The 26515-nt window shown below is 44.4% G+C and overlaps 28 non-coding genes across 28 annotated transcripts; 25 read left to right on the forward strand and 3 right to left on the reverse strand.

The window, feature by feature from the left end:
* Positions 1-1142: 1142 nt before the first annotated feature.
* On the reverse strand, positions 1143-1214 carry TRNAA-CGC (transfer RNA alanine (anticodon CGC)). Its single transcript has one exon. It is a non-coding gene; the product is annotated as a tRNA-Ala (tRNA).
* Positions 1215-7085: 5871 nt separating this feature from the next.
* TRNAA-CGC (transfer RNA alanine (anticodon CGC)) lies at positions 7086-7157 on the reverse strand. Its single transcript has one exon. It is a non-coding gene; the product is annotated as a tRNA-Ala (tRNA).
* Positions 7158-8439: 1282 nt separating this feature from the next.
* TRNAA-CGC (transfer RNA alanine (anticodon CGC)) lies at positions 8440-8511 on the reverse strand. Its single transcript has one exon. It is a non-coding gene; the product is annotated as a tRNA-Ala (tRNA).
* A 10170-nt stretch (positions 8512-18681) lies between these two features.
* Positions 18682-18755, forward strand: TRNAT-AGU (transfer RNA threonine (anticodon AGU)). Its single transcript has one exon. It is a non-coding gene; the product is annotated as a tRNA-Thr (tRNA).
* Positions 18756-21617: 2862 nt separating this feature from the next.
* Positions 21618-21691, forward strand: TRNAT-CGU (transfer RNA threonine (anticodon CGU)). Its single transcript has one exon. It is a non-coding gene; the product is annotated as a tRNA-Thr (tRNA).
* Positions 21692-21802: 111 nt separating this feature from the next.
* On the forward strand, positions 21803-21876 carry TRNAT-AGU (transfer RNA threonine (anticodon AGU)). The gene has a single exon. It is a non-coding gene; the product is annotated as a tRNA-Thr (tRNA).
* A 109-nt stretch (positions 21877-21985) lies between these two features.
* On the forward strand, positions 21986-22059 carry TRNAT-CGU (transfer RNA threonine (anticodon CGU)). Its single transcript has one exon. It is a non-coding gene; the product is annotated as a tRNA-Thr (tRNA).
* Positions 22060-22170: 111 nt separating this feature from the next.
* TRNAT-AGU (transfer RNA threonine (anticodon AGU)) lies at positions 22171-22244 on the forward strand. The gene has a single exon. It is a non-coding gene; the product is annotated as a tRNA-Thr (tRNA).
* A 109-nt stretch (positions 22245-22353) lies between these two features.
* Positions 22354-22427, forward strand: TRNAT-AGU (transfer RNA threonine (anticodon AGU)). The gene has a single exon. It is a non-coding gene; the product is annotated as a tRNA-Thr (tRNA).
* Positions 22428-22536: 109 nt separating this feature from the next.
* TRNAT-AGU (transfer RNA threonine (anticodon AGU)) lies at positions 22537-22610 on the forward strand. Its single transcript has one exon. It is a non-coding gene; the product is annotated as a tRNA-Thr (tRNA).
* Positions 22611-22719: 109 nt separating this feature from the next.
* TRNAT-AGU (transfer RNA threonine (anticodon AGU)) lies at positions 22720-22793 on the forward strand. Its single transcript has one exon. It is a non-coding gene; the product is annotated as a tRNA-Thr (tRNA).
* A 109-nt stretch (positions 22794-22902) lies between these two features.
* On the forward strand, positions 22903-22976 carry TRNAT-CGU (transfer RNA threonine (anticodon CGU)). The gene has a single exon. It is a non-coding gene; the product is annotated as a tRNA-Thr (tRNA).
* Positions 22977-23085: 109 nt separating this feature from the next.
* Positions 23086-23159, forward strand: TRNAT-AGU (transfer RNA threonine (anticodon AGU)). Its single transcript has one exon. It is a non-coding gene; the product is annotated as a tRNA-Thr (tRNA).
* A 294-nt stretch (positions 23160-23453) lies between these two features.
* On the forward strand, positions 23454-23527 carry TRNAT-AGU (transfer RNA threonine (anticodon CGU)). The gene has a single exon. It is a non-coding gene; the product is annotated as a tRNA-Thr (tRNA).
* A 109-nt stretch (positions 23528-23636) lies between these two features.
* Positions 23637-23710, forward strand: TRNAT-AGU (transfer RNA threonine (anticodon AGU)). Its single transcript has one exon. It is a non-coding gene; the product is annotated as a tRNA-Thr (tRNA).
* Positions 23711-23819: 109 nt separating this feature from the next.
* On the forward strand, positions 23820-23893 carry TRNAT-AGU (transfer RNA threonine (anticodon AGU)). Its single transcript has one exon. It is a non-coding gene; the product is annotated as a tRNA-Thr (tRNA).
* Positions 23894-24002: 109 nt separating this feature from the next.
* Positions 24003-24076, forward strand: TRNAT-CGU (transfer RNA threonine (anticodon AGU)). The gene has a single exon. It is a non-coding gene; the product is annotated as a tRNA-Thr (tRNA).
* A 109-nt stretch (positions 24077-24185) lies between these two features.
* On the forward strand, positions 24186-24259 carry TRNAT-AGU (transfer RNA threonine (anticodon AGU)). Its single transcript has one exon. It is a non-coding gene; the product is annotated as a tRNA-Thr (tRNA).
* A 109-nt stretch (positions 24260-24368) lies between these two features.
* TRNAT-AGU (transfer RNA threonine (anticodon AGU)) lies at positions 24369-24443 on the forward strand. The gene has a single exon. It is a non-coding gene; the product is annotated as a tRNA-Thr (tRNA).
* Positions 24444-24552: 109 nt separating this feature from the next.
* Positions 24553-24626, forward strand: TRNAT-CGU (transfer RNA threonine (anticodon CGU)). Its single transcript has one exon. It is a non-coding gene; the product is annotated as a tRNA-Thr (tRNA).
* Positions 24627-24735: 109 nt separating this feature from the next.
* Positions 24736-24809, forward strand: TRNAT-AGU (transfer RNA threonine (anticodon AGU)). Its single transcript has one exon. It is a non-coding gene; the product is annotated as a tRNA-Thr (tRNA).
* A 109-nt stretch (positions 24810-24918) lies between these two features.
* Positions 24919-24992, forward strand: TRNAT-AGU (transfer RNA threonine (anticodon AGU)). Its single transcript has one exon. It is a non-coding gene; the product is annotated as a tRNA-Thr (tRNA).
* A 109-nt stretch (positions 24993-25101) lies between these two features.
* TRNAT-AGU (transfer RNA threonine (anticodon AGU)) lies at positions 25102-25175 on the forward strand. The gene has a single exon. It is a non-coding gene; the product is annotated as a tRNA-Thr (tRNA).
* A 475-nt stretch (positions 25176-25650) lies between these two features.
* On the forward strand, positions 25651-25724 carry TRNAT-CGU (transfer RNA threonine (anticodon AGU)). Its single transcript has one exon. It is a non-coding gene; the product is annotated as a tRNA-Thr (tRNA).
* Positions 25725-25835: 111 nt separating this feature from the next.
* On the forward strand, positions 25836-25909 carry TRNAT-CGU (transfer RNA threonine (anticodon CGU)). Its single transcript has one exon. It is a non-coding gene; the product is annotated as a tRNA-Thr (tRNA).
* Positions 25910-26018: 109 nt separating this feature from the next.
* TRNAT-CGU (transfer RNA threonine (anticodon AGU)) lies at positions 26019-26092 on the forward strand. The gene has a single exon. It is a non-coding gene; the product is annotated as a tRNA-Thr (tRNA).
* Positions 26093-26201: 109 nt separating this feature from the next.
* TRNAT-AGU (transfer RNA threonine (anticodon AGU)) lies at positions 26202-26275 on the forward strand. Its single transcript has one exon. It is a non-coding gene; the product is annotated as a tRNA-Thr (tRNA).
* Positions 26276-26384: 109 nt separating this feature from the next.
* On the forward strand, positions 26385-26458 carry TRNAT-AGU (transfer RNA threonine (anticodon CGU)). The gene has a single exon. It is a non-coding gene; the product is annotated as a tRNA-Thr (tRNA).
* The last annotated feature ends 57 nt before the right edge of the window (positions 26459-26515 follow it).

Raw genomic sequence — 26515 nt, forward strand, 5'->3', positions numbered from 1 at the left:
TCCACTACCTAATGGTGGGGTAATATTCTTCCGAGTCTCCCATGTCGTAACGGAATTACGTCACCTTATCTCTCCGTGATTGTCGTTCGCTGATATTCTATAAACAAACCCCGAGAGGGCTGACTCATAAAGAGTTGGAATGGCATCATGCAAGGAAACATCTTGTGCAGCAAATCAAATCGCTGTCTAAATGTAACGACGTAGCCAGTGACCAGCAAGTTTTAGAACTTATGGAGGGAAGTCCATAAATAGCCGAAACATTCAGATACATTATGTTAAATACACTGTTAAAAACAATACCGTAATCGTAAAATGAAAATATGAGCATTGTTTTTAACACAGAAGCATTTTAAAAGTTATTGATCAACAAATATTGGCGATTTATGTGCTTATTATAGATTTTCTTAAAATATGTATTTACATAAAAAAAATTGTGAAAATATGTGTTTTTATGTGAAATAAGATTCAGTTTTTACACTTGGGGATGCACAATAGGAATAATTAACTTCGTAACTTGAGCTAAAACTTACGCAAAAAAAATATGTAATTACATAAAAATACGCTCCCTAGAGATTACCAATTACATGTGTATTTCACAGGCTCTGCCACAAAATTTGAAAAGTGGTACGAGGTCTGGAAAGGGGTCCGCTCAGCCTCGTGACGTCGACAAAGTAACGGGGATTTTAATCTCTCCCCAGCCATCGTTGAAGTGGTTGTCCGCGGCTTCCCACTTCCCCTCCCGACAAATACGTGATGGTACCTAACTTAAGCTCACAGCCGCCTCGTTCCCTCTTCTTTGTCTATCCCTTCCGATCTCGCCCAGGCGGCCTCGCCTAAAATTGCTGAACAATGGCCTTGTGGTGGAATGAGAAGATAGGAAGGGATAGAAAAGAAAGAGGGAAAGAAGCGGCCTTGGCCTTAAGTTAGGCAGCATCCTGGCATTTTTCTGGAGAAGAAGCGTGAAACCATGGAAAACTACTTCGACGATATCTGAGGTGGGAGTCCATCATCATCTATTCAGTTGACCTGTCTTAGCTTAGTAAATCCTGTTGTAGTTCTCGAGCCACATGTCAAATTTCGTGGGTAAGCCAGCAATCGAACCCTGCGCTAACCACTAACCACAGAGGAGGAGTAAAACAACTTGAAGGAGCTGGGGTTTGAACCCAGGACTTTCCGCACGCGAAGCGGACGCTCTACCACTCAGCTACACCCCCACAGCGTACATGGTTGCAAGTTTTAAACGTAAGCTCCTGTACATTGCGTCCTGCTTTATTTGTGGCATTGAATATTGTTCCTGTTTTGCGGTTTATACTAATGTGTGGTTCTGACACCAGGAAAATTTTCGCATTTACACAGGAAATCCACCAATTCTGTTTCCCCACCCATGAGTTTTCCCCCTGTCTCTCCGCAACCATCACTCGCCACATCACATCACATGACTGCCTGGTAGCATGTTTAGAATGGGAACAGGCAATGTTAGTATTTACTAACCTTGGGGAGTTACGTAGCGCATACCTATCTACGAAATGTCACTGTAATATTTGTCCCAAATGGAACATAATAATTCCTTTTACACAAATGAAGTAAAAAATTGCTGTAAAATAAGAAATACGCCGTTCATCATCATCATCATCATCATCATCATCTTCTTCTTCTTCTTCTTCTTTTCCTTCTAAATCTGCTTACCCTCCAGGGTTGGATTTCCTCTCGCACTCAGCGAGGGAACCCACTTCTACCGCCTCAAGGGCAGTGTCCTGGAGCGTGAGACTTTGAGTCAGGGATACAACTTTGGAGGATGATCAGTACCTCGACCAGGCTGCCTCACCTGCTATGCTGAACAGGGCCTTGGCGGGCGATGGGAAGATTGGATGAGATAGACAAGGAAGAGGGAAGGAGGCGGCCGTGGCCTTAGGTACCATCAGGGCATTTGCCCCGAGGAGAAGTGGAAAACCACGGAAAACACTTCCAGGAAGGCTGAGGTGGAAATCGAACCCACCTCTACTTAGTTGACATCCAGAGGCTGAGTGGACCCAGTTCCAGCCCTCGCATCACTTTTCAAATTTCGCGGCAGAGCCGGGAAACGTACCCGGGCCTCCGGGTGTGGCAGCAAGTCACACTAACCACTACACCACAGAGGCGGACGAGTTGATTCTTGTTCACTAAAATACGAGAAACAATTCGTTCCGTGAGTTATAATGCGTTGCGGAAGTTCTATCGATATGTTAACTTAATATTAAAACATAACTAGCCACTCCTAAGATAGCATAAGGTCTGCAAGCCGTGAGAAGACAGCCCGAAACATTGATTTACAGCGCAGTAAACAAAGTTTCAGGTGATATACGGACTTCAAATGCGTCAAATAAAGTGGTGCCGGATGCTGGAAAATTGTACGTTAACGTGCAGTGCCTTTGTAAAAACTAGTGAAGAGTCGTTAGTCAACTCAGTACAAATCTATTTAGAAGTGGCCGATGATAGAAACCGATGTTAGTTATTGCGAACTAACTTAGCTCGCTGGTCAGTTAGCCATGCCTCAATCTATTGAGCATTTCTGCCCTTCAACCCATTAGGGTTTTGAGTACTTCTTGTGCAATGTATTATGTAAGCTAAATTAATGTGGCGGCCCTGGTTAACAAAATCCCCCTCGTTAGGATGTGACCTGCACCCGCTATGAAGGACTAATCTAGTACGACCTTAGATGTCTTGCATTTGAAGCCTGCGATATCATTATTGCCCAGTTTTGATATTAGGACTTTGGGTTTAGATTTTAGCTCAGAATAGAACTTCCGGTAAGTCTTCTTGGTTCTTGAGGAAACCTCGTTAATGCTGAGCTCATCGTGGACATCACGAATTCGTTTGGACCAGGGGACTCCTCAGATGAGTCGTAGCGCACGGTTCTGTGTGGTCTGAATTTGCCTAAATGTGTTATTTTTGAACCGGGCGGTCACCTCTACGCCGCACATTTAAATCTTGCGCCAATTAGAACTCTTCTACAGGAGAAACACAGAACGTGGAACTAGATCTACTTAAACGTTTCCTCAGAAGATGTCACCTTAATTTTGTAATTGTGAATGTTCCAGTACCGTATGAAATTCTACGTGTTTTGTTTACCATTTATCAGAAAGTTTGGACTTTCTGCAACAGATGTCACTACAAAAACTATGATCATGCACCCTGGTGCGAAGTGAAGGAACTTTATTTGAAGAAATTTTGTATTCATAAGTTTGTCCTTTACTAAATTATGTTCATTCATTTTTGGGTTGGCAATATTGATCTTTTCTTTCCGCCAGTTTTGAATTCAGCCAATCCCTAATTTCTGTAATTTATTTTCGGCCTATTACAGGTTTTTTCTTCGATTTGGTGTGTAACTTTACGCTAGCCAATAAAAGTAAGAGGGTGTGGCTTGATTATTCATGAAAGTTCTCGAACGTTCCACGAGGGTTTATAAACTGCGGATTTTCACGGCTTTTGGCCAATTGATCAACAACTAACTGAGTGTGTGTAGGTGTAGCAGGAGGCGGCTGGTGCCTCTTTCATCATGCAGCAGTTCTTCAGCAAGGTAATGGCCGTTTAACATCTTTATTTTTGCTAGCTCAGCAGTTTAACCCGCGGGAAAGGTCCGAAACTTTTACCATGTAGCCTACTTTCTAAAATTGTAAATTTCTGTCGGCTTATGTAAAAAACTTAATAAAATCTGTAACCGTAATTCGGGGATAGAGAGTGATGCACCCTCTCGAGCTCCCCTTCATTTTAGTTTGAGGTGACTACGATTTGGTAGCTGATTTTTTTCTCTTCCTTAATGTCTTAAATTATTCTTATATGAGTCACCCCCATAGTTTGGGAATAGCCCCTGTTTCATCAGCCTAGTGCCTTTTAGGTTTTAAAAATGCATGTTTAGGAGTGCATGTACACGCCTCTATTCAACTTGGTGTTTCGGGCCATTTACTTAACCTATTCTTTTTCTGCTAAGGCCTAGTAGGTTGGGTACGAGATACCCCCGTTTCATTTGTGTGAGTTGTGCCTTGATGGCAAGTAATTGTAAAGTCTGATATTGCCTTGAATAGGCTTGAAAACTGAGAGCGTGTCAGCTATTTTCAAGTGTTGTAAAGGTGCCTCTGGGAGGCCTGATATTGTAATTGCTAGAGCAAGGGCTCCATGTATTAGGGGATTTCTGCCCTTAAGTAACGTTATGATCTTTGAAAATTTGAGCGTATAGCTCAGGAAATGTAAGGGAGGGGCTTAAAGCCCAGGACTTGTGGAAATCACTAACTTGTATTTTACTTGACTCATTTCTAACTTGCCTATGGGCCCTGTTACATTGTTACTCGTTGATTTTTAAAATTCTAAAAGAGGAAGAAAATATAACCTTTGTTAAACTTTTAATATCCATTCTTGACTTTGTAGTTAGACCTGTTCACCCTGGCACCTTATTTCACCTCTGCGATCCACGGGTAACCCAGTAACAATGTTAATGGCTTTCCGTCCCACTAACAACTTCTACGGTATTTGGAGACGCCGAGGTGCCGGAATTTAGTGCAGCAGGGGTTCTTTTACGTGCCAGTAAATCGACCGCCACGAGGCTGATACTTTTGAGCACCGTCCCAATAACCTTTCCCCATAACTATTTACACCATTATCCTTACTCCTTCTTAGCAGGCCCCCCCGCCTACTTTTACTTCTTTACCGTACACCGGTACCTTATTGCTCACACTCGCATTCCAATCCCCCAAAAAATCATCCCATCTTCTACATACAGCCCCTTAATTATATTTATTTCTTCAAGCAGTTCTTCAAAAAATGTTTATTTGCATAAACTGAATCACTCGGATGGTTATAAAGCAGGGCCAGACAAATTGATTCCTCTGTCCCCTTCCCCATTTTTACTCTAGCCACACTACCCCCTCTACCCTACTCAGTAACATCTCCACCCATTCAGCTACCTCATTTCTTATTAGAACTAATATTTTCCCTGGGTTTCGGCCCCTCTTTCCTATTTTTTTTCTTAACACATTGACTACCATATAACCATCCCGTGTAATGTCAACCCCTTTCCCTATCCACGTCTCCTCTAGAGCAATTGTCTCAAAATCTTTCACTAAATCCACAATTTCCCTATTCCCTAACTTCCCCATCAACCCTTCAATATTCAGTACCAATATCAACATCTCTAGTTATTTATTTCCTCCCCCTCCCTCTCTCTACTTCTGCGTTTCACCACTTCCCCCCCTTACTTCTCGTAATTCTTCTTTGTGGTTCCTCCCCATCCCTCTCCCCTTCTGTCCCTTTCTTCTCCCTCTCCCCCATCCATCCCCTTTTCCATGCCAAAGCCTTTTTACCCTCCTCATAGATCTGTTAAACTTAACGCTCTCCCCTTATTCAACGCCTGATTTCTCTCCAAGTTTCTTTCTGCATTTCTCTTATTTGGCGAGGTTGAGTCACTACCCTGACTCCTTTTCCCTCCCATCACCTGTTCACTACCTGTACTCACTTCACTTCGGTCTTGTGTTATTTGTTGATCACTCATTCCTGGGTTGTTCTGACTCTCCAAGGTCTATGCTAGCCTCGCCACCCTGGCCTCCGGGGGTGGCAGCTAATCACGCTAACCACTACACCACAGAGGCGGACATCTTGTAGATTACTGATTAAAAGTATTTTGCGGAGCTGGGGTTAAAACCCAGGACATTCCGCATGTGAAGCGGACGCTCTACCACTGAGCTACACCCCCACTGTGTGATGAATCGACGTACTACTATCCCAGTGCTTGTCCTCGAGTAGCATGGGCTAAAACACTTGTATAAATGAAAATCCACAGCCTGCTTCCAGTCATCGACCGGGAATTTGTGAAGCCCCCATCTAGCGGCGAAGATAGGAAATGTGCCGGCTGCCGTATCCTCTCGCACTCCTCTGGGGCAGTTATAAATGGCTGATAGATGAAATGAAAAGTTAATGTAGAGTGTTGCTGGAATGAAAGAAGACAGGGAAAACCGGAGTTCCCGGAGAAAAACCAGTCCCGCCTCCACCTTGTCTACCACAAATCTAACATACAGTGAGCTGGATTTGAACCACGATATCCAGCGGCGAGAGACAGGCGCGCTGCCACCTGAACCACGGAGGCTTAAAAAAAGACTTGTGAAATTCTTATTTAATATATGTTTCTGTGGAAAATCATGTGTGTTACTGATCAAAAGTATGTTGGAGGAGCTGCGGTTTGAACCCAGGACTTTCCACATGCAAAGTGGACGGTCAACCACTGAGCTACACCCCCACTGCGAGTGGATGCGATGTACAACTATCGCACTGCTTGTCCTAGAGTAGCATGGACTAATTCTTATTTAATGTACGATTCTGTGGAAAATCATGTGTGTTCATCATCATCATCATCATCTGTTTACCCTCCAGGTTCGGTTTTTCCCTCGGACTTCGCGAGGGATCCCACCTCTACCGCCTCAAGGGCAGTGTCCTGGAGCTTCAGACTCTTGGTCGGGAGATACAACTGGGGAGTATGACCAGTACCTCGCCCAGGCGGCCTCACCTGCTATGCTGAACAGGGGCCTTGTGGAGGGATGGGAAGATTGCAAGGGATAGGCAAGGAAGAGGGAAGGAAGCGGCCGTGGCCTTATGTTAGGTACCATCCCGGCATTCGCCTGGAGGAGAAGTGGGAAACCACGGAAAACCACTTCCAGGATGGCTGAGGTGGGAATCGAACCCACCTCTACTCAGTTGACCTCCCGAGGCTGAGTGGACCCCGTTCCAGCCCTCATACCACTGTTCAAATTTCGTGGCAGAGCCGGGAATCGAACCCGGGCCTCCGGGGGTGGCAGCTAATCACGCTAACCACTACACCACAGAGGCGGACATCATGTGTGTTACTGATTAAAAATAGCTTGAAGTAGCTGGGGTTTGACCCCAGGAATTTCCGCTTGCGATGTGGACGCTATACCACTGAGCTACCCACCCACAGCGGGCGAGCGTGATGTAGTACTGTCGCAGTGCTTGTCCTATAGTAGCATGTACTAAAACATGTGTGCATTTCTTACTTAATGTGTGTTTCTGTGGAAAATCGTGTGCGTTACTGAAAAGAATCGTTTTGGAGGAGCTGGGGTTTGAACCCAGGACTTTCCGCATGCGAAGCGGACGCTCTACCACTGAGCTACACCCCCACTTAGAACGATGGTGGTGGACTACTATCACAGTGCTTTTCCTATAGTAGCATGGACTAAAAGACGTGAGTAATACTTATTTAGTGTATGTTTCTGTGGTGTAGTGGTTAGTGTGATTAGCTGCCAACACCGGAGGGCCGGGTTCGATTCGCACCTCAGCCATCCTGGAAGTGGTTTTGCGTCGTTTCCCACTTCTCCTCCAGGCAAATGCCAGGATGGTACCTACAGTATTTTAAGGCCACGGCCGCTCCCTTCCGTCTTCCTTGTCTAACACTTGCAATCTTCCCATCCCCCGAAAAGTCCCCTGTTCAGCTTAGCAGGTGAGGCCACCTGGGCGAGGTACTGGTCATTCTCCCCCGTTGTATCCCCAACCCATTATCTCACGCTCCACGACACTGCCCTTGAGGCGGTAGGGGAGGGATCCCTCGCTGAGTCCGAGGGAAAAGCTGACCCTGAGGGGTAAACCGATTGAGTAAAAAAGAGCGAAAGGTGAATGTATGTTTCTGTGGAAAATCATGTGTGTTCTGATTTAAAATATTTTGGAGGGGCAGGGGTTTGAACACAGGACTTTCCGCATGCGAAACGAACGCTCTACCACTGAGCTACACCCCCAGTGTGAGATGAATCGACGTACTACTATCCCAGTGCTTGTCCTCGAGTAGCATGGACTAAAACACTTGTGTAAATGAAAATCCATAGCCTGCTTCCAGTCATCGACCGGGAATTTGTGGCGCCCCATCTAGCGGCGAAGATAGGTAATGTGCCGGCTGCCGCAACCTCTCACGTTCCTCTGGGGCAGTTATAAATGGCTGATAGATGAAATGAAAATTTAATGTAGAGTGTTGCTGGAATGAAAGAAGACAGGGAAAACCGGAGTACCCGGCGAAAAACCAGTCCCGCCTCCGCCTTGTCTACCACAAACGTAATATAGAGTGAGTGGGATTTGAACCACGGTATCCAGCGGCGAGAGACAGGCGCGCTGCCACCTGAACCACGGAGGCTTAAAAAAAGACTTGTGAAATTCTTCTTTAATATATGTTTCTGTGGAAAATCATGTGTGTTACTAATTAAAAATATCTTTAAGGAACTGGGGTTTGACCCCAAGAACTTCCGCTTGCGAAGCGGACGCTATACCACTGAGCTACACACCTAGAGCGGGGCGGGGTGATGTAGTACTGTCGCAGTGCTTGTCCTATAGTAGCATGGACTAAAACATGTGAGCAATTCTTACTTAACGTATGATTCTGTGGGAAATCATATGTGTTACTGTTTAAAAGTAATTTGGAGGAGCTGGGGTTTGAACCCAGGACTTCCCGCATGCGAAGCGGACGCTCTACCACTGAACTACACCCCCCATAGCTAGCGAGTGTTATGTACTACTATCACAGTGCTTGTCCTATAGTAGCATGGACTAAGACATGTGTGCAATTCTTACTTAACGTATGATTCTGTGGAAAATCATGTGTGTTACTGATTAAAAGGATTTTGGCGGAACTGTTGTTTCAACCCAGGACATTCCGCATGTGAAACGGACGCTCTACCACTGAATTACACCCCCACTGCGAGCGAAAGTGGTGTAGTACTATCGCAGTGCTTGTCCTATAGTAACGTGGACTAAAACATATGTGCAATTCTTACTTAATGTGTGTTCTGTGGAAAATCGTGCTTGTTACTGAAAAAATGTCACTTTGGAGGAGTTGGGGTTTGAACTCAGGACTTGCCGCACGCGAAGCGGACGCTCTACCATTGAGCTACACCCGCACTTGGAACGATAGTGGTGTACTACTATCACAATGCTCATCGTAGAGTAGAATGGGCTAAAAGACGTAAGTAATACTTATTTGGAGTATGTTTCTGTGCGTCTCTGTGGTGTAGTGGTTAGTGTGATTAGCTGCTAACTGCGGAGGGCCGGGTTCGATTCCAGGCTCTGCCACGAAATTTGAAAAGTGGTACGAGGGCTGGAACGGGGTCCAATCAGCCTCGGGAGGTCAACTGAATAGAGGTGGGTACGATTCCCACCTCAGCCATCCTGGAAGTGGTTTTCTGTGGTTTCCCACTTCTCCTCCAGGCAAATGCCAGGATGGTACCTATCTTAAGGAATAAATTTCATGAACAAATTCACCATGCCTATGAACCTAGCGATTCCTTTGACGTCCTTAGGCGGCTTGAAATCACGAATAGCCTGCGTCCTGGAATGGTCGATAGCAACACCATTGGGCGACACAATATGGCGTAAGAATAACATAGAAGGCTTAGCGAAAGCTACCTTAGAAAATTTAACTGTCAACCCAGCCTTATGACCGTGATTGAGAACTTCCTTAAGATGATCTAAGTGTTCTTCAAAGGTCTCAGAAAACAACACGATATCGTCGAGGTAATGATAAAGATATTCACATTTGATGTCGGAGAAGACCCTATCCAGCAGTTTAGTAAGGACAGCCGCGACCGTTGCGAAAGCCGTTAGATGTTTGGATTCTTCCGCCAGAGGTATCTGATTATATGTTTGGTTAAGATCTAAGATGGTAAAGAACTTAACCTTACAAAACCATGGTAAACAAGAATGAAGATGAGGAAGGGGTACTGATTGCAATACAACCTCACGGTTTAAAGCCCTGTAATCAATGACAGGCCTGAAACCACCTTGGGGTTTCGGTACAAGAAAAATGGGGGACGAATTCGTCGACTTTGAAGGTCGAATAATGCCGTCCTTTAACATTTGATCTATGATCTCCTTAAGAGCCTCCATTTTACAGTAGGTGGAGATAGCCTATAAGGAGGAAACCTAACTGGAATAGAATCTGTTACCTCAATCTTATACTCAATCAGTTCAGTGACACCAAAGGTTTCTGAAAATATGTCAGAAAAAGACTGACACAACCTTCGAATACTTTCAGCCCGATCCTCAGGTAGATGCCCAAGATCTAACGACTTCTCACTCTGGGTAGGCGAAATAGATGCAAATAACACAGAATTACATTTCAAAAGAGAATATTAACGTTATTATAATATTTGAATTTGCACGACTTGCTTTGAAAGTCGAGCACAAGACCAGAGTGAGACATGAAATCGGCCGCCAATATTACAGGGCAAGACAACTGTTGTCCGCCTCTGTGGTGACTCAGCGGATGACACTAGTCACTTCCTATCGCCTGAGTTAGTGGAAGCAGCACCAGAAGTAGAACAGGAAGGTGGGGTGTTAAGTGAAGTGCAATTTTTTGCTAGATGGGAAAACGACCGCACTTAAAACAACCTTGGGACGGACCTGCTCCGTTTCTAGTTCCACTAGATTTTACCAAGGGAAGTGTTTAGTCGATCCGCACGCATAACACTAGCGTGTGGGGAAGGTTGGGCGAGGTGGTGGCAAGAACTGTTAGGCTCAGATTGTTGATTGTCAATTTGTTGATTATTCTGATTTTTCCAACATTGTCCTTAAGCTAACGGGCTAGTTCTGTACCTGAATTGTTGCTTTCTTAGTAAAGTGTAAAATTGAAAATTTACTCTTAGGAACCCATTTCCAGAAATTTCCAGGCCTATCAAAGGAACAATCTACATTTTTCAAATTCAAGCGCTATTCATTGTCTAATATGTTCAACAGTCTAACAACTTTATAAAAGGAATGGAATAGAATTTAACAGGGGTATCTAGTACCCATCTACCACGCCTTTGTGAACAACAACAGGTTAAGTTACAAAGATTACAAACTGAAAAAGTTACAAAATCACAGTCACCTCAAAATTAACTTGATAGGGAACACGAGAGGATAGCTCACTCTCTATTCCCTGATGTCGGCTAAGTTCCCTCGACTTGTTTGAAATTTGCATTTAAAGTTTGAAATTTACATTTTAGAAAATATAAGTTACTTCACTAAAGATTGGAAACCTTCCTCTCGAGCTAGCTTTCAAAGATTATCACTTAGTTAAACCAGGACTTCCATTACCTTGAGATGGTGGACTTCTCGAAGAAGGACGTGGCGCCTCGCCTCCTTTATAAACACTCACTCTGTAGACTGGAACGATCAATAAGACAACCTGGTCCGAAAATGTGCCTGCTTTTATAGTCGAGGGGAGAGTTCCAGAAATCCTTAGGTTAAGGCCCGACACGCCCCAATTCTTATTGGAGGATCAAATAAATACCAGAAGCACTTGATTGGATGAAAAATATAAAAAAACAAATTTTCTATTAGGAAGAGATAGAAGTGAAGTAAACTTTAACACACCTAAAACAAAGAATAACCAATTTAGTGTAGTCATCATCATCATCATCATCATCATCATCTGTTTACCCTCCAGGTTCGGTTTTTCCCTCGGACTTAGCGAGGGACCCCACCTCTACCGCCTCAAGGACAGTGTCCTGGAGCTTCAGACTCTTTGTCGTGGGATACAACTGGGAAGTATGACCAGTACCTCGCCCAGGCGGCCTCACCTGCTATGCTGAACAGGGGCCTTGTGGAGGGATGGGAAGATTGGAAGGGATAGGCAAGGAAGAGGGAAGGAAGCGGCCGTGGCCTTAACTTAGATACCATCCCGGCATTAGCCTGGAGGAGAAGTGGAAAACCACTTCCAGGACGGCTGAGGTGGGAATCGAACCACCTCTACTCAGTCGACCTCCCGAGGCTGAGTGGACCCCGTTCCAGCCCTCGTACCACTTTTCAAATTTCGTGGCAGAGCCGGGAATCGAACCCGGGCCTCCGGGGGTGGCAGCTAATCACGCTAACCACTACACCACAGAGGCGGACAATTTAGTGTAGTAAACCTTAAAATAATAATTTCGTGTGGCTATTTCTAGCCGAGTGCAGCCCTTGTAAGGCAGACCCTCCGATGAGGGTGGGCGACATCTGACATGTGTAGGTAACTGCGTGTTATTGTGGTGGAGGATAGTGTTATGTGTGGTGTGTGAGTTGCAGGGATGTTGGGGACAGCACGAACACCCAGCCCCCGGGCCATTGGAATTAACCAGTGAAGATTAAAATCCCCAACCCGGCCGGGAATCGAACTCGGGACTTTCTGAACCGAAGGCCAGTATGCTGATCATTAAGCCAACGAGTCGGACAACCTTAAAATACAAAATTAATTTATAATTTGAATAGTCAATCTTCACACTAGAGGGCATAACGTTTATAATAGAGACATCTGTAGAGAAAGGTCCAAACTTCTTATATTAGATGATGTGAGTTTTAGATTACAGTTCGCACTTCATTTAAATGTACGGGGCGGATACACCTCCGGTACACTCATTAAGAAGGGTGGAAGTTGTTTTAGATGATCCGATGCTTGTTGCGACGGGACCGACGTTTGGTGTGTAGCCACCGACTTCCTACTCTCAACAGACTTATTAGAGTCCTCTTTTCCGTAGTAAAATTTACAGTTGGAATATGGTCGCTTTTATCACTAGCGGCCCCGGGCAACAGATGACTAACCCTATTAGACACATCAGACAGGTGTTCGACCAAGTTACTAGCTTCCTTAGCATGATCGTCCTTTAGTGTGAGAGACTATAGCTCCCTAGCCCTTTTTGTAAAAATGGAATAATCCATCTTGAACACGCTTAAGGTGATTAGCAGATGGGTCACTTACTTCAAAAGAACTAACAACAGACGCTAAGACGCTAACTCCGTGGTATTATCAATGATAGTGGACAGAGTCTCATCAATATATTTCTCCCCGAATACTGGTTAGAAGTTGTTTTAGATGATCCGATGCTTGTTGTGATGGGACCGGCGTTTGTTGTGTAGCCACCGACCTCCTACTCTCAGCAGACCTACTAGAGTCCTCTTCCGTAGTGAAGTTTACAGTTGGAACATGGTCGCTTTTAGCACTAGCGGCCCCGAACAACAGATGGCTAACCCTATTAGACACATCAGACAGATGTTCAAGCAAGTTACTACCTTCCTTAGCATGACCGTCCTTTAGTTTGAGAGACTATAGCTCCCTAGACCTTTTGTAAAGATGGAAAAATCTAGCTTGAACACGCTTACGTTGATTAGCAGACGGGTCACTTACTTCAAGAAAACTAACAATAAACGCTAGCTCCGTGGTACCCTCAGTTATAGTGGACAGAGTCTCATCAATATCTTTCTCCCCGAATACTGGGATACAAGGGGGGAAAACTAAAGGCTCCTCAAGTTTGGCAATATCTGCCGCAACCGTGCCACCAGAGTGGACTTTCCCAATTAGAAGTTCATAAATTAATTCCTCCTTGCGCAGGTACCCAGGTGCAGGACTTCGCGAGAACCAGACATTGTGATAGAAAACCTGACATCATTTGAAAAATTCCAGCAAACAAATTTTTTTAGAGTCGGTATTGATTTCTATGTGTATCCGTCAAAAGTGGCTTTATCCAGACCCATTCAACCACGCTCTGCTACCACATGTTACGGGGATACCGAAGGTTAATTTAAAACTTTAAAATTGAAACTATATTTCCCTCTCTTCTTTTGTTTCTTTTCAGATGTTAAATTGTAACAAAACCATTCGCTAAGTGAATAACAAAATTTCAGGTACAACAATGAGCTATAGAAGTAATATTATAAATGACAAGGGCACCTTTGCTCCGGGAAATTATCAAGAAAACTATTCTCCAGACATTATACAATTCCAGCCGTCCGACTCCATGGCTAATTGGTTAGCGTGCTGGCCTTTGGTCACAGGGGTCGCGGGTTCGATTCCTGGCAGGGTCGGGAATTTTAACCATAATTGGTTAACTTCGCTGCTCGCGAGCTGGGTGTATGTGTTGTCTTCATCATCATTTCATCCTCATAACGACGCGCGGGTCACCTACGAGCGTCAAATCAAAAGACCTGCACCTGGCGAGCCGAACATGTCCTCTGACATTCACGGCACTAAAAGCCATACGCTTAAGGCCACGACAACTTCCTTCCCATTCCTTTCCTGTCCCATCGTCGCCATAAGACCTAACAGTGTCGGTGCGACATAAAGCAACTAGCCAAAAAAGGCCTTTGGTAAAAACAAAAAGGTAAACTTACTGGACCAAAAACCAAAATGATGAGGAGGCGAAGACTTACACTCCGTAAAATTTACATTAAACAGAGACTAAGCCTATATTACTGAGGTGACTAGATGGAGAAAAATATTTTAAGTTACAGAAATTTACAAGATAGAATAGGTAAGAAAATCATCAATCAACCAATCAATCAATATTCTAAAGGCTAATGCCTTGTAGGTTCAACCACTCTTTTCGTTCATTGGCTGTTCGTTTCAGTTCCATGTAATTGTCACAACCTAACCTCTTCTTGATGTCGTCCAAATACTTCATCCTAGGCCTTCCTCTCACTTTCTTTCCCAGCACTTTCCCTTCAAGTATGTTAGTGATAAAAGTATTGTGTCTGATGACATGTCCAAAAAGTTTAATTTACTGTTTTCCATTTCCTTTAAAAATCTTCTCTCTTCTTTAACTTCCCTTAAGACTTTCAGGTTGGTTTTTCTTTCCGTCCAGCTCGTTCTGGACATTTTCCGCCATATCCACATTTCATCAGCTTCAAGTTGATTCCTTTCTAATTCACGCCGAGTCCAACTCTCACTTACGTACTGAAGTGTACTCCATACAAATGATTTAGCATAGGATTTTTTGAGATCTATATTCATTTGTGTGCTGGTTAAAATGACTTTCTTTGTCATAAATGCCTGCTTTCCAATGCTATTCTTCCCTTTACTTCCAGGAAGCATCTATTATCCTCTGTTATCTGTTTCACCTGATCAATTCTGACGTCATCAATTTTATCATCATCATCATCATCATCATCATCTGTTTACCCTCCAGGTTCGGTTTTTCCCTCGGACTCAGCGAGGGATCCCACCTCTACTGCCACAAGGTCAATGTCCTGGAGCTTCAGACTCGTGGTCGGGGGATACAACTGGGGAGTATGACCAGTACCTCGCCCAGGCGGCCTCACCTGCTATGCTGAACAGGGGCCTTGTGGAGGGATGGGAAGATTGGAAGGGATAGACAAGGAAGAGGGAAGGAAGCGGCCGTGGCCTTAAGTTAGGTACCATCCCGGCATTTGCCTGGAGGAGAAGTGGGAAACCACGGAAAACCACTTCCAGGATGGCTGAGGTGGGAATCGAACCCACCTCTACTCAGTTGACCTCCCGAGGCTGAGTGGACCCCGTTCCAGCCCTCGTACCACTTTTTAAATTTCGTGGCAGAGCCGGGAATCAAACCCGGACCTCCGGGGGTGGCAGCTAATCACACTAACCACTACACCACAGAGGCGGACCATCAATTTTATATTGGTTTTAATTTTCTCCAAATTTTTCCGTACTACCATTAGATTCGTTTTCCGTTCATTTACTTTTAATTTCCATAGTTTAAGAGTGCCTGAGAGGACTTTCAGCATTCTATTAATTTTTTTTTTCTGAGTCTGCAATTAATACTATGGCATCTGCAAATCTGATACAATGTATCCTTTCACCATTGACTTTCATTCCCTTTGTCCTCTCCTTCATGAGCTGAATAGCTTCCTCAATGAACTCTTTTTTTTGCTAGGGGCTTTACGTCGTACCGACACAAATAGGTCTTATAGCGACGATGGGATAGGAAAGGCCTAGGAGTTAGAAGGAAGCGGCCGTGGCCTTAATTAAGGTAGAGCCCCAGCATTTGCCTGGTGTGAAAATGGGAAACCACGGAAAACCATCTTCAGGGGTGCCGACAGTGGGATTCGAACCTACTGTCTCCCGGATGCAAGCTCACAGCCGCGCGCCTCTACGCGCACGGCCAACTCGCCCGGTTCTCAATGAACATATCAAATAAATGCGGTGATAGGGGACAACCTTGTCTAACTCCTTTCCTAATCCTGGCCTTTTCTTCTACCTGATTGATGACTATTTTTGTGCTTTGGTTAAGATACAGTTGATTAATCATTCTTCTATCCTTCCAGTCCAGTCCTATTTATGACTCATGATTGGAGGACCTTGCATTTCTCTTCTACACCCTTTGATGTCTTCAATTAGCTTATTGTCATCCTTGAAGTCCTTATCATCGTATAGTTCTTCTATGTATTTTTCCATCGAGCACATATCTTATCGTTGCCTACAAGTAATATTCCCGCTTTGTTTTTTACTACTGCAGATTTGATTCTATTTTTACACTGAAGGGCACTTATTTTCTTATAAACTTTATCCTGTTTTCCCTTTTTTATATCTTCTTCTATCTCTTCAGCAATGTTTTTGGTCCATTTCTCTTTTTATTCTCGGCATTTGGTTGTGATCTGATTTTTAATACTTTTGTAGTCATCTACACTGTTTTCGTTCCTGAGTTTATTCCTTTTTTGAAGTAGGTTGAGTGTTTCTTCTGTCATCCAAGATTTTCTGGGCTCCAATTTCCTTTTTCCTAAAGCTCATTTGTTGCTTCAATTATCCTTATCTTGATGTTATTCCACTGCATTGGCGCATCGCTTCCATTGTCTACTTTATTGGTTTGTTCTTCAAAAGCCGCCTTTGTTGCTGCTTCATTCAGACCTTCTAATCTCCACTTCTTTTTGATAGTTCTTTTGGTTCTTTTAAATCTAATGTTGCACTTGGCTAACACAAGTGTATGGTCACTATCTATATCAGGACCTGGATAGCTGTGGCATGATTTTATCTGATTCCTGTATCTTTGCTTCGTTAGTATACACTCGTCTTTTGTCTGGCGCCTCCCATGTGTACCTTCTTCTAAGGGGAACTTCAAATAATGTGTTTGTAATAACCATATCATTTTGACTGCAGAAATCTACCAAAGTTTCACCTCTTTCATTTGTTTCCCCCAAACCAAAATTTCCTACTGTTTTATTGCCTGTATGGGATCCCACTATTGCATTAAAATCGCCCATTATTGCGACATTATCTTTTTCTTTAGGTTGTTTTAATAGTTCTTCAGTATCTTCATACATAGTCTCCACTTATTCCAAGTCATGAGGGGATGTTAGGAAATATGTCTGAATTATCACTAAGTCCACAGGTGTACTATTAATTCTCACCATTATTAACCGGTCGCTGACATGGTACGTACTGCAAACATTATTTGACATTTTCCTTTTATTATGAATGCCACTCCATGCTTTCCTGTTTCTCTCCACCACTATAAATTACTCTAAACTCATCACTGTAGAAATCTCCATTTCTTTCCCATCTTGTCTCACACATACCTAATATGTCTATCTCATTCTTCCTCATCTGGTCTTTCACGTCACCCAGTTTTCCCGCTTTCAGTAGCGTTCGTACATTCCATGTTCCCATCTTCATGGCGGTTTTATAGGGATTTCGCTTGCTAATGACCTGAGAAGTCCTCTTACCTCTCCTGCCAGATCATATTTAACCAATAAAAATTAAGAGGGTGTGTCCAGATTAGTCTTGAATGATCTCGAACCTTCCCTGAGGGTTTATAAACTGTGGCTTTTCACGTTTCCTTGTCAATTGATCACCGTCGGTATAAGAGTGTGTGTTAAGGCAGGAGGCGGGGCCGCCTCTTTCTTCCGTCAGCAGAACATCTATAAGGTAATGGCCACATAAAATCATTCCTTCTTGCTACCTCCGCAGTTTACTCAGAGACAAAGGTCCGACTCTTTAGTTATGTAACAAAATTTTCTAAAATGTAAATCTTCTTTCGGCTAATGTAAAAACTTCGTAAAACCTTTAATTGTAAATCGGGGATAGAGAGTGAGGTACCCTCTCGAGCTCCCCTTCATCTTCGTTTGTGGTGGCTGCGATTTAGCAACCTTTTTTTCTTCCTGTAATGTATTACAGTTATTTCCATGCGGGCCACCACAAGTAGCTTGGGATTAGCCCCTGTTTCTTCGGCCGAGAGCCCTACAGGTTTTCTGTTCTGTTTAATCTGCTTACCCTCCAGGGTCGGTTTTTCCCTCGGACTCAGCCAGGGATCCCACCTCTACCACCTCAAAGGCAGTGTCCTGGAGCTTCAGACTTTGGGTCGGGGATACAACTGGGGAGAATGACCTGTACCTCGCCCACGGAAAACCACTTCCAGGATGGCTGAGGTGGAAATCGAACCCACCTCTACTCAGTTGACGTCCCGAGGCTGAGTGGACCCCGTTCCAGCCCTCGTAGCACTTTTCAAATTTGGTGGCAGAGCCGGGAATCGAACTCGGGCCTCCGGGGGTGGCAGCTAATCGCGCTAACCACTACACCACAGAGGCGGCTTGGATAAATGATACCTTGTTTAAATTAAAGTTTTGTAAACTGAATCCGGTATCTCTGACATTGTAACTAGGGGTTTGAAACCCAAAATGGTTTAAAGTTCTGAACGTTGGATTTTCCTCGTCTTGTTTCAAGATTGTTTTGTACCTGATATGTTGTTCAGTCAGTGAAAAATATTGTTAAGTTGCTTTTGGAAAAGAAATATAACCTTGTAAAGTTTTAACTCAATTTTTTATGTTGTAGTTAGACCTATTGAAGTCCGCACCTTCTTTCACAATCTCTGCGTTCCACACAAACCCCGGAACATGTGTTATTGTTGTATACGTACAATTTACCACCTACGTTACTTCGCCCGACGAGAGCACACACAACCTGGCGCCGCGGCTGAGTTGGGTAAAGCGCCTGTCTAGTAAACAGGAGTTCGAGGGTTCGAAACCCTCCGTTGCCTTGTAGCATTCTCATTAGTTTACTTCAACTGTCGTCGATATCCGTCTTCTGGTTGTTGTTGTTGTAGACTTACACTTTACCACCTACGTGACTTCGCCCGATGAATACATACGCAGCCTGGCGCCGTGGGTTAGTTGGTTAAAACGCCTGTCTAATAACCAGGAGATCGAGGGTTCAAATCCCTCCGCTGCCTAGTATGTGTCTCATTAGTCATTACATTACTTCTACTGTCATCGATATCTATGTTTTTGTTGTAGACTTACACTTTACCACCTGCGTTACTTCGCCTGCTGACAACTCACATAGCGCGGCGCCGTGGCTTAGTTGGCTAAAGCGCCTCTCTAGTAAACAGGAGGTCGAAGGTTCGATCGCTCCGGTGCCTAGTTGCATTCGTATGACTTTACTTCAGCTAACGTCAGTCTGTGTTATTGTTGTATGCGTACAATTTACCACATACGTTACTTCGCGCAGTGAAAACACACAAATCCTTTCGCTGTGGCTTAGTGGGGTAAATCGCCTGTCTAATAAACAGGAGATCGAGGGTTCGAATCCCTCCGGTGCCTACTTCCTTTTTTATTATTACTGTTACGGGGATACCCGTGGACCAGCAGAGGTGAAAGAAGGTGCCGGGGTGAATGGGTCTAACTACAATATCAAAGTTAATTTAAAATAACAAAGGTTATATTTTTTGAATTTCAAAAAAATCAACGAATAACAGTTACAATTAGCAAATTTGGAACAAGTCGAGGAAAATACAACACAGTGAATTCCAAAAGTCCTGGGTTTCAAGCCCCTCACTTCACAATTCTTGAGCTCTTAGCTCAAATTTACAAAAGAGTACCAATTTACTCTAGGGCAGAAATCCCTCAATACATGGAGCACTTGCTCCCACTTATAATATCTAGCCTCACAGAGGCACCTCTTTCAACACTTGAAAAGAGCTAACAGGCTCTCAGTTTTCCAAGCCTATTCAAGGCGACACCCAAAAAATATCTTTCATCTTTTGGCCTTCCATAGCCCAGCTTAAAAATTGAAACAAGGGTATCTCGTACCCAACCTATTGGGCCGTAGCGGAAAAGAACAGGTTAAGTAAATGGCCCAAAACACAAATTGAATGGCGGCGTGTACTTGCAATCCTAAATATGCATTCTTAAAACCTAAGGGGCACTAGGCCGATGAAACAGGGGCTATTCCCAAACTATGGAGGTGACTCGTATAAGAAGGAAATTTAAGACGTTACAAAACGTAGTCACCTCAAACCAATATGAAGGGGAGCTCAAGAGGGTACAGCACACTCTATCCACGATTCACAGTTAAAGATTTATTAAGTTATTACATAAGCCGGCAGAAGTAACATTTACAGAAAAATAGGTTACGTGGTTAAAGTTTCGGGCCTCTCCCTCAGGTTAAACTGCGGAGCTAGCAAGAAATAAAGATGTTAATTGGCCATTACCTTGCCGAGGAACTGCTGCCTGATGAAAGAGGCGCCTCCCGCCTCCTGCTTGACGCACACACAGTTAGATGAAGATCAAATGGCCAAGAGACGTGAAAATCCGCAGTTTATAAACCCTCGGGGAAAGTTCGAGGTCTTTCATGAATGAACTAGCCTCTCACTTTATTGGACAGTTCCAAAGTTACACTCAAAATCGAGGAAGAAGCCTGTGATAGGCGGAAAATTAATTACAGCAATTCGTGATTGGCTAAATTCTAAACTGGCGGAAAGAAAAGGAAAATATTGCCAACCCAAAAATAAGTGAACATCAATTAGTAAAAAAAACAACTTATGAATACAAAACTTCTTTAAATCAAAGTTCATCCACTTCGCACCAGGGTGCATGATCATAGCTTTAGTAGTGACATCTGTTGAAGAAAGTCCAAACTTCTTGATAAAGGGCAAACAAAACAAGTAGAAATTCACACAGTAGGGAAAATTCACAATAACAAAATTACATCAAATTTCTATAGTGACCTCTTCTGAGTAAATGTATAAGTTGGTCCAGTTTCAAGTTCACTGTTCCTCCAGTAGAGGAGTTTTATTAGGCGCAAGATTTATATAGCGGCGTCGAGGTGTACCTCCCGGCACAATTACATTGCTTCAACTGTCATGGATATATGTGTTGTTGTTGTATACTTGCACTTTACCACCTACGTTATTTCGCCCGATGAAGGCTTTCAATGCGTGGCGCCGCGGCGTAGTTGATTAAAGCGTCTGTCTAGTAAACAGTGGATCGAGGGTTTGAATCCATTGGTGCCTAATGGCATGCTTATTATTTTACAAATACCATCATCGATCTGTGTCTTTGGTATAGACTTACACTTAACCACCTACGTTACTCATCATCATCATCATCATCTGTTTACCCTCCAGGTTCGGCTTTTCCCTCGGACACAGCGAGGGATCCCACCTCTACCGCCTCAAGGGCAGTGTCCTGGAGCTTCAGACTCTTGGTCGGGGGATACAACTGGGGAGTACGACCAGTACCTCGCCCAGGCGGCCTCACCTGCTATGCTGAACAGGGGCCTTGTGGATGGATGGGAAGATTGGAAGGGATAGACAAGGAAGAGGGAAGGAAGCGGCCGTGGCCTTAAGTTAGGTACCATCCCGGCATTCGCCTGGAGGAGAAGTGGGAAACCACGGAAAACCACTTCGAGGATGGCTGAGGTGGGAATCGAACCCACCTCTACTCAATTGACCTCCCGAGGCTGAGTGGACCCCGTTCCAGCCCTCGTACCCCTTTTCAAATTTTCGTGGCAGAGCCGGGAATCGAACCCGGACCTCCGGGGGTGGCAGCTAATCACGCTAAGCACTACACCACAGAGGCGGACACCTACGTTACTCGACCGATGAAAACTCACACAGCCTGGCGCCGTGGCTTAGTTGGTTAAAGCGGCTGTCTCGTAAACAGGAGATCGAGGGTTCGAATCCCTCCGGCGCCTAGTATCTTTCTTATTGCATTACTTCTACTAATGTCGATATCTTGTGTTTTTTTTTGTGTACTTACACTTTACCACCTAGGTTACTTCGCCCGATGAATACACACACAGCCTGGCGCCGTGGCTTAGATGGTTAAAGCGCCTGTCTAGTAAACAGGAGATCGAGGGTTCGAATCCCTCCGGCGCCTAGTATCTTTACTATTTCATTACTTCTACTGATGTCGATATCTGTGTATTCTTTGTGTACTTACACTTTACCACCTAGGTTACTTCGCCCGGTGAATACTCACACAGCCTGGCGCCGTGGCTTAGTTGGTTAAAGCGCCTGTCTCGTAAACAGGAGATCGAGGGTTCGAATCCCTCCGGCGCCTAGTATCTTTATTATTGCATTACTTCTACTAATGTCGATATCTTGTGGGTTTTTTTTTGTACTTACACTTTACCACCTAGGTTACTTCACCCGGTGAATACACACACAGCCTGGCGCCGTGGCTTAGATGGTTAAAGCGCCTGTCTAGTAAACAGGAGATCGAGGGTTCGAATCCCTCCGGCGCCTAGTATCTTTATTATTTCATTACTTCCACTGATGTCGATATCTGTGTATTTTTTGTGTACTTACACTTTACCACCTAGGTTACTTCGCCCGGTGAATACTCACACAGCCTGGCGCCGTGGCTTAGATGGTTAAAGCGCCTGTCTAGTAAACAGGAGATCGAGGGTTCGAATCCCTCCGGCGCCTAGTATCTTTCTTATTTCATTACTTCTACTGATGACGATATCTGTGTATTTTTTGTGTACTTACACTTTACCACCTAGGTTACTTCGCCCGGTGAATACTCACACAGCCTGGCGCCGTGGCGTAGTTGGTTAAAGCGCCTGTCTAGTAAACAGGAGATCGAGGGATCGAATCCCTCCGGCGCCTAGTATCTTCATTATTTCATTACTTCTACTGATGTCGATATCTGTGTATTTTTTGTGTACTTACACTTTACCACCTAGGTTACTTCGCCCGGTGAATACTCACACAGCCTGGCGCCGTGGCTTAGATGGTTAAAGCGCCTGTCTAGTAAACAGGAGATCGAGGGTTCAAATCCCTCCGACGCCTAGTATCTTTATTATTTCCTTACTTCTACTGATGTCGATATCTGTGTATTTTTTGTGTACTTACACTTTACCACCTAGGTTACTTCGCCCGGTGAATACTCGCACAGCCTGGCGCCGTGGCCTAGTTGGTTAAAGCGCCTGTCTCGTAAACAGCAGATCGAGGGTTTGAATCCCTCCGGCGCCTAGTATCATTATTATTTCATTACTTCTACTGATGTCGATATCTGTATATTTTTTGTGTACTTACACTTTACCACCTAGGTTACTTCGCCCGGTGAATACTCACACAGCCTGGCGCCGTGGCTTAGATGGTTAAAGCGCCTGTCTAGTAAACAGGAGATCGAGGGATCGAATCCCTACGGCGCCTAGTATCTTCATTATTTCATTACTTCTACTGATGTCGATATCTCTGTATTTTTTGTGTACTTACACTTTAACACCTAGGTTACTTCGCCCGGTGAATACTCACACAGCCTGGCGCCGTGGCTTAGATGGTTAAAACGCCTCTCTCGCAAACAGTAGATCGAGGGTTCGAATCCCTCCGGCGCCTAGTATCTTTCTTATTGCATTACTTCTACTAATGTCGATATCTTGTGTTTTTTTTTTTGTACTTACACTTTACCACCTAGGTTACTTCGCCCGGTGAGTACTCACACAACATGGCGCCGTGGCTTAGATGGTTAAAGCGCCTGTCTAGTAAACAGGAGATCGAGGGTTCGAATCCCTCCGGCGCCTAGTATCTTTATTATTTCATTACTTCCACTGATGTCGATATCTGTGTATTTTTTGTGTACTTACACTTTACCACCTAGGTTACTTCGCCCGGTGAATACTCACACAGCCTGGCGCCGTGGCTTAGATGGTTAAAGCGCCTGTCTAGTATACAGGAGATCGAGGGTTCGTATCCCTCCGGCGCCTAGTATCTTTCTTATTTCATTACTTCTACTGATGTCGATATCTGTGTATTTTTTGTGTACTTACACTTTACCACCTAGGTTACTTCGCCCGGTGAATACTCACACAGCCTGGCGCCGTGGCCTAGTTGGTTAAACCGCCTGTCTAGTAAACAGGAGATCGAGGGATCGAATCCCTCCGGCGCCTAGTATCTTTATTATTTCATTACTTCTACTGATGTCGATATCTGTGTATTTTTTGTGTACTTACACTTTACCACCTAGGTTACTTCGCCCGGTGAATACTCACACAGTCTGGCGCCGTGGCCTAGTTGGTTAAAGCGCCTGTCTCGTAAACAGGAGATCGAGGGTTTGAATCCCTCCGGCGCCTAGTATCATTATTATTTCATTACTTCTACTGATCTCGATTTCTGTGTATTTTTTGTGTACGTACACTTTACCACCTAGGTTACTTCGCCCGGTGATTACTCACACAGCCTGGCGCCGTGGCCTAGTTGGTTAAAGCGCCAGTCTAGTAAACAGGAGACCGAGGGTTCGAATCCCTCCGGCGCCTAGTATCTTTCTTATTTCATTACTTCTACTGATGTCGATATCTGTGTATTTTTTGTGTACTTACACTTTACCACCTAGGTTACTTCGCCCGGCGAATTCTCACACAGCCTGGCGCCGTGGCTTACATGGTTAAAGCGCCTGTCTAGTAAACAGGGAGATCGAGGGATCGAATCCCTCCGGCGCCTAGTATCTTCATTATTTCATTACTTCTACTGATGTCGATATCTGTGTATTTTTTGTGTACTTACACTTTACCACCTAGGTTACTTCGCCCTGTGAATACTCACACAGCCTGGCGCCGTGGCCTAGTTGGTTAAAGCGCCTGTCTCGTAAACAGGAGATCGAGGGTTTGAATCCCTCCGTCGCCTAGTATCATTATTATTTCATTACTTCTACTGATGTCGATATCTGTATATTTTTTGTGTAATTACACTTTACCACCTAGGTTACTTCGCCCGGTGAATACTCACGCAGCCTGGCGCCGTGGCTTAGTTGGTTAAAGCGCCTGTCTAGTAAACAGGAGATCCAGGGTTCGAATCCCTCCGGGGCCTAGTATCCTTATTATTTCATTACTTCTACTGATGTCGATATCTGTGTATTTTTTGTGTACTTACACTTTACCACCTAGGTTACTTCGCCCGATGAATACTCACACAGCCTGGCGCCGTGGCTTAGATGGTTAAAGCGCCTGTCTAGTAAACAGGAGATCGAGGGATCGAATCCCTCCGGCGCCTAGTATCTTCATTATTTCATTACTTCTACTGATGTCGATATCTGTGTTTTTTTTTGTGCACTTACACTTTACCACCTAGGTTACTTCCCCGGTGAATACCCACACAGCCTGGCGCCGTGGCTTAGATGGTTAAAGCGCCTGTCTAGTAAACAGGAGATCGAGGGTTCGAATCCCTCCGGCGCCTAGTATCTTTTTTATTTCATTACTTCTACTGATGTCGATATCTGTGTATTTTTTGTGTACTTACACTTTACAACCTAGGTTACTTCGCCCGGTGAATACTCGCACAACCTGGCGCTGTGGCCTAGTTAGTTAAAGCGCCTGTCCAGTTAACAGGAGATCGAGGGATCGAATCCCTCCGGCGCCTAGTATCTTTATTATTTCATTACTTCTACTGATGTCGATATCTGTGTATTTTTTGTGTACTTACACTTTACCACCTAGGTTACTTCGCCCGGTGAACTCTCACGCAGCCTGGCGCCGTGGCGTAGATGGTTAAAGCGCCTGCCTAGTAAACAGAAGATCGAGGGTTCAAATCCCTCCGTCGCCTAGTATCTTTATTGTTCCATTACTTCTACTGATGTCGATATATGTGTATTTTTTGTGTACATACACTTTACCACCTAGGTTACTTCGCCCGGTGAATACTCACACAGCCTGTCGCCGTGGCCTAGTTGGTTAAAGCGCCTGTCTCGTAAACAGGAGATCGAGGGTTTGAATCCCTCCGGCGCCTAGTATCATTATTATTTCATTACTTCTACTGATGTCGATATCTGTATATATTTTTTGTGTACTTACACTTTACCACCTAGTTTACTTCGCCCGGTGAATACTCACGCAGCCTGGCGCCGTGGCCTAGTTGGTTAAAGCGCCTGTCTCGTAAACAGGAGATCGAGGGTTTGAATCCCTCCGGCGCCTAGTATCATTATTATTTCATTACTTCTACTGATGTCGATATCTGTATATTTTTTGTGTACTTACACTTTACCACCTAGGTTACTTCGCCCGGTGAATACTCACTCAGCCTTGCGCCGTGGCCTAGTTGGTTAAAGCGCCTGTCTCGTAAACAGGAGATCGAGGGTTCGAATCCCTCCGGCGCCTAGTATCTTTATTATTTCATTACTTCTACTGATGTCGATATCTGTGTATTTTTTGTGTACTTACACTTTACCACCTAGGTTACTTCGCCCGGTGAATACTCACGCAGCCTGGCGCCGTGGCCTAGTTGGTTAAAGCGACTGTCTAGTAAACAGGAGACCGAGGGTTCGAATCCCTCCGGCGCCTAGTATCTTTCTTATTTCATTACTTCTACTGATGTCGATATCTGTGTATTTTTTGTGTACTTACACTTTACCACCTAGGTTACTTCGCCCGGTGAATACTCACACAGCCTGGCGCCGTTGCTTAGATGGTTAAAGCGCCTGTCTAGTAAACAGGAGATCGAGGGATTGAATCCCTCTGGCGCCTAGTATCTTCATTATTTCATTACTTCTACTCATGTCGATATCTCTGTATATTTTGTGT

This window comes from Anabrus simplex, chromosome 3, assembly GCF_040414725.1.
Source record: "Anabrus simplex isolate iqAnaSimp1 chromosome 3, ASM4041472v1, whole genome shotgun sequence".
NCBI lineage: Eukaryota > Metazoa > Arthropoda > Insecta > Orthoptera > Tettigoniidae > Anabrus > Anabrus simplex.